Here is an 11071-nt window from a genome sequence, read left to right on the forward strand (position 1 = left end):
TTCTATAACGTGTAGCTAAGCGTAGCCTTCGACATAAAGTAATAGAAAAAATATCGTCTCTCATCTCGAAGTCGCACAAACGATGAGTATTTATTCGAATTATTCATTCGTTTATGAAAGGAAAACATGCGCAGTAAACTCAATGAAGCGCGCATTTCGCAAAGCAGGGAACATGTTCTCGCTCAACGATACACCATACGCATCTGTAGTTAACCGAATGCTCAGAATACGCACCGCTAGTGGTCGATAGAATAGAAAAGACTAAACAAACTACGAGGACGCACACTGTAGTCACATACGCGTCTAACTCTCAGGATATATCCGTCAATGCACTCTTTTCAATTAACCCTGTCGACCCTTGTGGTCAGCTCGGCCCACCGAATAGGCCTAGTGTCGCCTTCGTTCCACCGGTGCTTTCTCATAAGTTTCTCGGCGAAAACCGTAGCCACACCACTTGTAAATATACACGGATCAGTCTTTCGTCCAACACAGCCATCGCTTTTGCGCAACACCACAATCGACCTAGTTAATTTGCACGGAGCATGGGGCTGTGACTCAACAACATGCAAATGCGCCATCCTTCCTGCAAGCACCTCTGAGGAGAGTTCGGAAATTCAAACTTCCTTCAGCTCATTGCTCCCAGACGTCATGCCCCCAGTTGTCATGTGCTCAACGGCGGCAGGAAAGTCTCTCAAGACACTCGCCTCTTTTTCCTCCCACGAGCAGGGAACTGGTTATACTTGCAATGCGTCATGAACTGGAACACGGTTCCACATAACCGCATAGAGGAAAAACGACGAGTAGGCTTTCTTTAAATATCAACATGTTCCACTGAACTCCCAATAAGGACGGCAGAAGTATGATGTAAAAGCATGTGTTTCGCGTAAAAAAAAAAGCAATCTGAAACCAGCCTTGTTCTAAACAAAATATATAAAAAAGGAGGTTCTAATTGCTACTTATGTGGGACTAAAGAAAAGTCTATGTGGAACCGAGATTGAGCATACCAGGACAACTGGCTGCTCGACTGCCTGATAATGCGGATGCAGAAAAACGCCTTTATGAGCCACAGCGCAGCAGAACGTCTGGCGGAATGTGTCCTCCAAAGGTACATACGCGCATTTCGAGCAGAGCCCGCTTTCACAAACGGGTGTTTGTACCCTTGAAAGAAAAATTCAAATGCATGACGGAGCAGCAACGCCATGATGGAATAATCATGAATGAAGTTAGACTCTCCGAAAATTTGAAGGTAAGTCCCAATGCTAAAGGTAACGTTTTAGTGGACCTCGGTAAATTTTCATGAAGATCCAGATCTAAGTTAGCGGATGTCGCCCTATTTGCACTTTTCCAAGCATTCATAGGAAACTGGCATGCCGGATGATTGCAATTTTCGCCTCTAAGGGTAACGTGAAAGCTGATGTGCTATCGAAAAATACTTTCACGGTTGTGATAACGGTAGAAAACGCCTCACCTTTCGTGAACTTCGCAACAATACTCGCTGATGCTTGGAACTGTTGTATGTGGCGCATTTTAAGAATTTCTGGGAAAGTAGGTCAAGCTGCTTTCAAATAGCCACAACCTGTGGACAAGAAGCGCCACTTTTACTTTGTCTCGGACTTTTCTCATTTGGTTAAGAGCGTGCGCAACAACTTGCAGCGGCATCTTTTAACAACTCCTCAGGGCATGGCATCCGTGGGGCGCATTGATGCCGCATGTGAGCTACATCTAAAAACAGCCACGTCGGTTTTAAACCAATGCCCCGGGTCGATGAAGTTGTTATAGAGCATGACACATTCTAGACGATGCGCGTAAATTATGCGCTTGTTCTCCGGACCCGCCGCGGTGGCTTAGTGGTTAGGGGCGCTCGGCTACTGATCCAGAGTTCCCGGGTTCGAACCCGACCGCGGCAGCCGCGTATCGATGGAGGCGAAACGCAAAAGGCGCCCGTGTGCTGTGCGATGCCAGCGCACGTTGAAGATCCCCAGGCGGTTGAAATTATTCCGGAGCCCTCCACTGCGGCACCTCTTTCTTCCTTTCTTATTTCACTCCCTCCTTTATCCTTACCCTTACGGCGCGGTTCAGGTGTCCGGAGATATGTGAGACAGATACTGCGCCATTTCCTTTCCCCAAAAACCAATTTTCAGTTTTCATTTCTGTTCTACGGGGATGTTCGGCGCAGTCTTTGCACGTAGAGGCAACCAAATGAGCACAGCTGTGGTTAATTTCACGCTACAGATGAACTCGCCAAACTGATGCAGGAGATCATCAGCATCATGACATCAAGGAATTCAGAAGACGCCCTCCAACCCAATCTGAAAGCCTGGCGAGTCCATAAATTTCTCAGTTATCTCATTGAGTGGCAGCGCTGAGTCCAGAATTGAGGCACATTGCCAGGGAGAACTGCAGAAGGGCTCCGAGTCATACTGTGATGCCCGATATCCCCCTTGGATTATCCGTCGTCTAAGGAAGGCTACAGCCACTTAATGCCCGCGAAACTAAGTCAGGACATCTTGCAGCAACTGTTTGGGTTTTTTCGATAAATGGCAGGCAGCAGCGACTATCTTACCCCCCTCCCCGCTCCTTCTCAATTCTTGTTCTCTTTAAACACTCTGGAGTTGATGAACCTCGCCTGAAGTTGTGGATTCTTTGTCCGATATGGTGGGCAGCTTGCTGGGCACCTTTAATGCCACAGCAAAAACAGAAACCTGGCAGTTGTGACTAGACTAGTTGCTCGAATTAAGGAATGCGCGGGCGGCACACGAAAGGGCCAGCTTGATTTCTTGGCTGATTTTCTACGTAGCAGGATACTTGGAGAGAAAGAAGGTTTGTTGCCAAAGCTAAATGCGTTTATCGTCCAATCATCTTGCTTACATCGCCAAAGTTCTCTTTCTACCTGTGGCCGCTCTCAAAGCCCACGCATACATGGGAAATTTGCTATTCCCACCTGAAGCTTTGAACTGCCTCTGTTACGTCTGTCGACGAACCTTTCACACACTGCGTAGCAATAACAGAACTGAGGTGGCAAAGTCTGCCTCTCTCAGCCTCCTTTCTGCATCTCGAGACTCCGTCCATAGTCGGCGGTCAGCGGCAAAATGTACAGACTCCAGAAGGGGTAGTTAAGTTTTACATCATTACGCGCTGCCGTTCTTGGTCAATTGCCAGAACGTGGCCCGTGAGAAGGCGTGGGAAAAAAGAAAGGATCTGATGCAAAGACGCGTGCTGTGAATGCAAGGAGGCATTTCTTTTTTTTACGAGTTCGTTCACTCGAAAAACATTAATGCGCGTGTTGTTTACGTCGCTTTAGACTTCAGCTAGCTTGCCGTCCCGGTTATCTCAGTTGGTAAAGCGACTGCTGCGCTGAAGAGGTGGTCCCGGGTTCGAACACCGGACCAGGACGAATTTTTCTTTAACTGCGATGTTTCTGAGAAAGCTGTATACCTTTTCTTTGCAGCCGTACGGCTGCGCTTGAGTGGATGCCAACGAGTAATTACTCATTATTCAGCTACGATACTTCGCCTTGAAATACAAGCTTCGTATATCCCTATTCATTCGTTTCTTCGCGAGATTCTCGTTCGCCTAAAGTGTATAAATCAAAACTAAACACTGCGTTAATAGACTTCCATATGATTTGTGATAGCGCGGATGCGTTTCAAGCCTGTGGACTTCAGGCGGATTATACTGGCGAGTCGCGGAGGTCAACTAGCAGGTTCAAGCCGAGTCATTACGCTCCAACCCTGCTTTCTCAGCGCTCAGTAACCGCAACGAACCGATTGAAAGCGGTCGCGCGACGTCTATTTCTCACTACTGTGAATGCGCCCTTACTGTGATGTCTGCTTTTCTGGCACAAGCGAGTGCAGACGACGATGCGCCAGCCGAGCGTACAGTTGTCGTATCCCATTGTGTGATTTTTCTTCTTTTTTAATTATAGCAGAAAAATACAGTAAAATAAAACAAGTCGACGCCCCGTCGACAAGTTACCATCATTAGTGGTAATCTGCGTCTCCCTGCTATATGCCGCATTTTTTATCATCCCATGACGTCTGGACAGCGTAAAACAAGAAAAATATGTCATGCAAATAGTGCGACGTTTCTTTTGTGATTTAATTTGATAGCCAGGCCTATGGGGCTACAGAGGCCTCGCTAAAGACGCATTTGGTTATGTTTTCTTTGCTATCAGCTGCTTGTTTCGAACGATGGGAAGCATTTTGCACGAAACGGCAATATGTAAGTATTTTTTATTTATTATACCCTCAAAGCAAAATGGTACATTCTAAACGGGACGGGCAAAATAAAGGCAAACGACACAAACTTGATCAACAGATACTAAAACAAAAAAACAACTAAACAAGAACATCCAAACAAAGGTCACAAGCAAAGACGCCTAAATTAAAGTATGCAAAAAATAATTGCTCCTGAACTGTCAAATATATAGCTCTAATGAAAATTAAAATCTAACGCGGCAGCTAAACAGTTTTCGCCAAGAAAATATTGCCCGTTGTAGCAATTTGTTATCAAATGAAACTTACAACTGCATCTTTAAAGCTTTGGTGTCAGTTATGCTTGTAAGTGAAGCTGCTAACTTATTCCAATCTTTGCTAGTTAGGGGAAGAGATAAATACCAATAGCAAACGGTGTTGCAATGCGGAATGTTCACACATTTCGGCCGCAGATAAGGGCAGATAAATCTTACGACGGCAAGTGAACCCAAAGATAACGTAAATATGAGTTCTGATCAAATAGTTTGTCAAAAACACAAGCGAGATATTTTTCTGCGAGTGAGTAACAGATAGAGGTATAGGAAAGCTTTCATGCTAGTAACTGTAGGTGACCTTTTGTAATTGTTTAAGATGAATCAGGCTGAGCGAAATTTTTAATGCCTCTAGGGACTAACTTTTTCTGAGAGAGCCCGAATTAACGGAAAGGGGTGTCATGATGTGTCAGATCTATGCTGAAGCTGAAGTAATCAAAGATATAATGAGAGAAGCAGTAGTGCAGAGAAAATGGACATTCAGACAGCAGCAAAGGAGGAAGTAAAGAAGTAAGACATGATGTTGGGCTAGTTGGTTCATATATAGATCAGCAAATATCTGCGCCCTGTGCGTGCATCTTTGTGTTCTGCTCCCGTACCGTGTTCTTCGCGCTGTTTGGTATTTGCTGAAGTAATGAAGCCGTAGAAGGAATGCAAAGGGGGAAAGCAGCTGGTGAGGATAAGGTGACAGCAGAACTGGGATAAGAGTTAATGGCGAATACCTCAGTAATCTGCGACTCGCTGATTGCATTCCCTTGCAAAGTAACTCAGGGTGACGAATTGCAAAGCATGATTACAATTAATATCCAGGATACCAAAGTAATGTTCAACAGTCTCGCAAGGGAACAGCAGTTTGCAGTAGCTAGCGAGGCGCAGGATGTGGTAAAGATCCACTTAGGGAAGATAGTGACCGCAAATCTGGGCCACAAGTGTGAAATAAATAAATTAAGACTGGGTTGGAGCGCATTTGATATATACTCTCAGATCATAAATAGCAGTTTACAAGTATCCCTTCTGAGAAAAGAAAGCATGTGTTTCAAATTACCCAATACAGATTTTTTTTTATTGAAGTCATGAGAGATACGACGATGTAGATTGTGCAGGTGGATTCTGCAGCCTGCCTTCGCACCTCTCTTTGAGATTGCTTGTCCAAATTATTGCTAACAATGCTAACGGTATGTTGGGCTATCTGTGTCGAACTTTCTACTATTCTTATAGTTCAGGAAATTTACGTCTTTCCAGAAAACGTTAGCTTGATAAAAATTCAAAATTAGAATATCCTGCCTCTGTACAGGACGCTAACCATTAACCACTAGCATGCCAACTTGAAATCTCTAAAAAATTGAATACCGCGGTTCTTACTTTCCAAGTAGCACCGTATAGATTTGGTGTTTCCGCCATCAAAACTTCCTCGTCATTACCACTGTATACCTCTTTGACAAAATGTGCTGTAACAGTCCTTTGCTTAAAGGTGCACTAAAGAGGATTCTGAGCTCGTCTTTTTACCGCGGTAACTCTATGTACATGCTCCGAGCATTCTTAGAAACTTTGAATTATTGTCTTCGGCGACCAATTTCCTCATTAAATTGAATTAAACGTCCCGGCTCCCGCCTTTTTTTGAACTCCCCTACGAAAATAGGAGTCGTCAACCAACGCGTAAGGTGCCCTTCAGCCATTTGATTTCATTTTTATTTTGTTTTCTAGGTTTTCGCGAATAAATAGTTTCAGTCGCAGACAACGTAGCCGCAAATCAGGCCCACGGAAATAAAAATACGCGTGGACTCTTTCACTTACGTATCACTCTGCCGATGGCAGAGCGGCAAGCAGCCACGGGAGTGGCTAAGAGGCCCTCCGCGGGTTGGTTGACTCCTCCTCTTTTCGGAGGTGAGTAAAAAAGAAGGCGGGAGCCGGGACGTTTGATTCGATTTAGTAGGAAAATCGGCCGCATAGGACAATATTATTCGCAGTTTCTAAGAATGCTTGGAGCGTGTAGATCGAGTTCCCAAGGGAAAAAGGCTAGCTCAGAATACTCGTTCGTGTAGCTTTAAGAGCAGCATACTAACTACCCGTACAATGTTTCAGCCCGAATTGATACGAATAGCAAAATAGGCGTTCCTTTATATGAAGCTAGGCATTCCTTTACGGAGCCCCCTCCCTGAGCTGAGCTTTAGGAAGCGCGGCCTATGGTCGAACTAAAGAGGAGCCGATGGTGGGAGCCAGGCTTTGGGCGACGCCACAACTTTCGCCCGGCCCGACGCCCCAGCAACCGCGCAGGTTAAGATCCGAAAAGGGAGAACGAGAGGTTGTGAGCCAGCGTTGGCGCGACGCCAGTGCGTTTGCACGGCCTAGATAAGATGCGCGGACGGTTGCGCCGCGAGCGCGTGCCGGCTGCAGTTCTGCTGCCGCTGCAGCCGATGAAGCTCTCTCCCACCGCCGGGCTGAACGGCGTGAATTATTCATCGTCAACGCAAGGAAGTCTCTGGCGGGCGCACAAGCAAAATTACGGAGGGCGATTAAGGCTATCTGCATGCTTTGAAGGCGAAAGCATTAATGTTTTCCTTTAAAATTTTTCCTGCCTATCTAATGAGACACGTAGTCATTAGCATGCCGTCGTAACGAGGTTCACCTTTACTCGCCAAGAAGCAACGCGCTTTTGTGGCCAATCGGTTACTTTGTCTTGTGCGCTTGTTTCCTTTTCTAGCCGAATGTACATATCGTGCTTACTGCCAATTGTTGTTCAGTATCTTTTGCATCGTTTATCAGTGTTCGCTATTTCTAGTGTGATAACTTTTGTTGATTGTTTGGAAAGTGTGTTTTTCTTTTTTCGCCCATTCGGCTATCATGTCTCGATGTGTTATTCGGGGTGTAGGCCTCTTCTTCTTCTTTTCCTTCTTCTTCGTCTTCTTCTTCTTCTTCTTCTTCTTGTTCTTCACCCTAGGTATATAGGCCTCGTCTTCTTCTTCTTCTTCTTCTTCTCCTCAAGGCCTCGTCAGGAGGCTTGCTTCGTCTTCCTCCTTTAGCCTCACCTCGAGGGCATATTGTATTGTATGGCCAAATAAATACTACTACTACTCCTACTACACGCCTTGCTATTTGAATGTAATTAGTCCAATTTGTCGCTCCTTCGGAAGAAACTTTTTTCTCTGCTGATGAAATCAATGAAGGTTTCCTGGAACCCTTTCCCTGGATGCCGACAACGACGCCGGGTTTTGTTGCTATGGGCCATATGAGGCTTTCGCCTGAATAATGAAAGGAATTGCAAAATACCGCACGTCTTTGCTGTAATTACAATTAGCGCTATACCGTGACCCCGAACTCGTCGAGGCGGCGCTCCTGGCTTGAGCAATGAGCGCCCTCTCTCGACGGATTATCACTAAGTGGGAGCAGGGTCGGCGGGGTTGCTTGCTTGCATGCTAATGCTCGCACCAAAATGAACGATACGTTTCGATATTTGGGCGTTCTGGGTTCAAATTACCGTTTGCAATGCGGGTTCAAGTGTTCAGTAGAGCTTCAACCCCACTCCACACTGTAAAAACGATGAAATCACGGAGACAACGCCGAATTGTAGGCGCTCATTTGGTCGAATGCTTATATGTGGTTCACACCTTATTAGCTACCGAAGCATCTTTTAGTAATGTATTTACAGATACACAGGTCATATCCGGATATATCCTGCCCTTTAATCCAACATGGAGCATGAGGATAAGTGGCGAAAATATTGAAATCGTCCGTATATCCATGCCATTTTACTTCTGGAACCTAAAGAACGAGCCGAGTTTTTAAAGCGACAATACTCAGTGCCCGTTATGCTCCTTTCACTCGTGTTGCACAGAGTTTAATTCTCGGCTATTTTACATATTATATGTCCTGCAGTAAAAATGAAGGTAACATTTCACAGTAAGGAAAAGGTATCGATAAAATGAACGTCTAATTTTTCAGGTATATTCGCATATCACGATGTGAGCAGTCATATGCTAGCATGTCACCTTTTGTGAACTGCATGTTGATCGACCATACAAAAACTGGTGCACACTACCTTCCTTGAGTAGCACACCTGAGAAATAAGCTCTGCCCGTTTTCTCTTACACTTGGAAGTTAATTGCAAAGAATTATTTGCCGCTACACTAGAGGCCACGAAACAAAAAATGGTTGTCAAGTGGAGCTGGGCAGCGCGAGCTGCATCAGCTGCACAACAAAGTAAAAAAATTAATCAGTTTCTCGTGCTTTTCATGGCACACAATTGAAGCCGATGCCCTTTTTGCATAGCACCTACTTTTCAATAAATTCTGTGTGTCCATAAAGTTGTATCCTGCGTCTAGTGTGTAATAGTGTTGTACGCGTGCCTTAAGCACTCAGTAAGTAATCAGCGCTACCATTCGACGTTCTTCTAATGTTTCATTTTCGCGGAGTTCCAAACAAGTTTAGACGCGTGTGCAAATCATCCGGCATCAGCGCTTTTTCCCACGGGCCTCTTGTGCCTGATGTAACCTTTCTTTTTTTCCTCTTTGCTGCAGACTAGTTTTAACATTAGCATCCAGCCCCGCTTGCTGCTGCAACCTGCTAAGCACTGAGTAATAAACCACGCAGGCTCGGCAGCGAGTTAACTGAGAATGCTATCATAAACTCATTCCAGTTAATTTGCCCGCCATCTTAACAAGGCCCTTATGTGCATCTGACATCTCTATTGAAGAACATTGCCTTTTGCACTATTCCCATTTTTTTTAGTTTATGTAGGTTTGAGGCTTAGTAAGCAACAGTAGTAAGTATGTCAATGATCGAGTATGCCCAATCATAAAATTGTAACGCGGAAAGTAACAAAGGATATAGGAGCCAATGCCGCATAAGGGACAGTTATGTATTATGGCTTTCTCTACAGTAGATTCTACATCAAACGCAATATGCCAGCCATACACACAGGCAAGGTCATTAACAATAGCCATCGGCTGCTGTGTAGAGTTACTGTGTAGAGAGCAGTGTCGGGGAGCGTGAGATGTCTGAAAAGCCAGATTTCCAATGATCTGTTGGGTCACTTTATTGATGCAACTATCAAAGGGCAAGAAGATAAGTCGATCAAGGAAACAGGACAAAAGAAAGAATAATGTCATGTTTCTCCTTGTCTGCCTCTCTTTAGAATGCTTTAGCATTAGCACCAAGAAAATTGATCAACAATTCGTTAACAACAATGCCAAGATTTAGCTAACATGCCCAGTGTAAGATTTATGGTAGAGGTAATAACCGAAATTGAATGTTGGTTTTTCGCTTAGCACTTAGCTAACCTTGCTTATAACTACATAGCAGTAAGGTGGAAAGCTGGGCGAGTTTAAGTCATGGTGAAAGGTAGCGCTCTATCCCAAAAAAGTGTTATTTAACAAACGCTGCTACACCATGCCGTCACCAAGGCACACTCGATTTTCATGATTCATGTGAATACTCCAATTCCGGCATGAATACAAAACCTGCATTTCTCAAAACAATGTACAAATGGCAAATATTCCTAATTTGATGTTATTTTATGGAACGTATATGCATTCTCGACGGAACTGAGGCGTATATATGATCGATTATTTATCAAAAACGGTACAGCATCGATGACACCACAGTCTCTTCATTGTCAAAGTAGAATCGACATTCGAGCTAGTTAGTATAGCATCATGGAAGAAATATAGCGCACTCAGGACAATGGACAAGGAAGACCAAACAACACAACGCTTACTCGCAACTGGGTGTTTATTCAAAAAACGCACAATAAAGAGAGACAGAAAGCACAAAAAAAGCCTTCACGCAGGCTCATTAGGATAAGCACTCATGCAGGCACGTCAAGATAAGAAAATCCCTTTCATGCAACACCCATGTGCTAATTCTTACGGATATAATAGACCTTTGAAACCTCTCTAGTTACTTGATTCTGATGCTGAAACAAGATTGTGGTTGTCAACCGTTGTCTGTCTTCCTTGTGAACCGTTTGTATCCCACCGGGTTAAGATACTGGTAGAGATTCGCTAGGGAGGTCTATGACTGCGGGGTTCAAGGGCCGCATGCTCAATGCTAACTAATCTCTCCGCAAACAGCTTATGCCCCAGCAGAACCACGATGAAAAGGGTCATGTTCAGCTTCTATACGCTTCTTCCAGCTCTTGTCTGCGAGCTCGAACATTTATCTGTGTGTCGATGTATGTCGTCGGGAGTTAAAGACGGGCCGAGTCGCGTGTGAACGCAGCTTTTTTAACCGGCGGGCTTCTTTGGAGCGAGACTGCCTGAAGGTCTCGCATGGGAACTCAATTATGTTGTTGCCCTATAGCTGTGTTGCAAAGAAACAGACAAAAAAGACGCCGCGGAACGCGGGCTTTTGGCGAGTATCGCCTATTGCGCTGGCGTTCTCACGATGGCGTTCTCAGCGTTAGCAGGCGCAAGCCCACGACCGACACCGAGATAGGCAGCCGACACGATCGCAGCACCAAAATATTTGTGCCAAAGCACCACTAATCCGGAGGTCCCGAGTCTAGCAAAATCATCGCCTTCTTGTCCAGTCGGGAGCGCGAGCCATGTC

The sequence above is a fragment of the Amblyomma americanum genome, chromosome 10 (assembly GCF_052857255.1).
Source record: "Amblyomma americanum isolate KBUSLIRL-KWMA chromosome 10, ASM5285725v1, whole genome shotgun sequence".
NCBI lineage: Eukaryota > Metazoa > Arthropoda > Arachnida > Ixodida > Ixodidae > Amblyomma > Amblyomma americanum.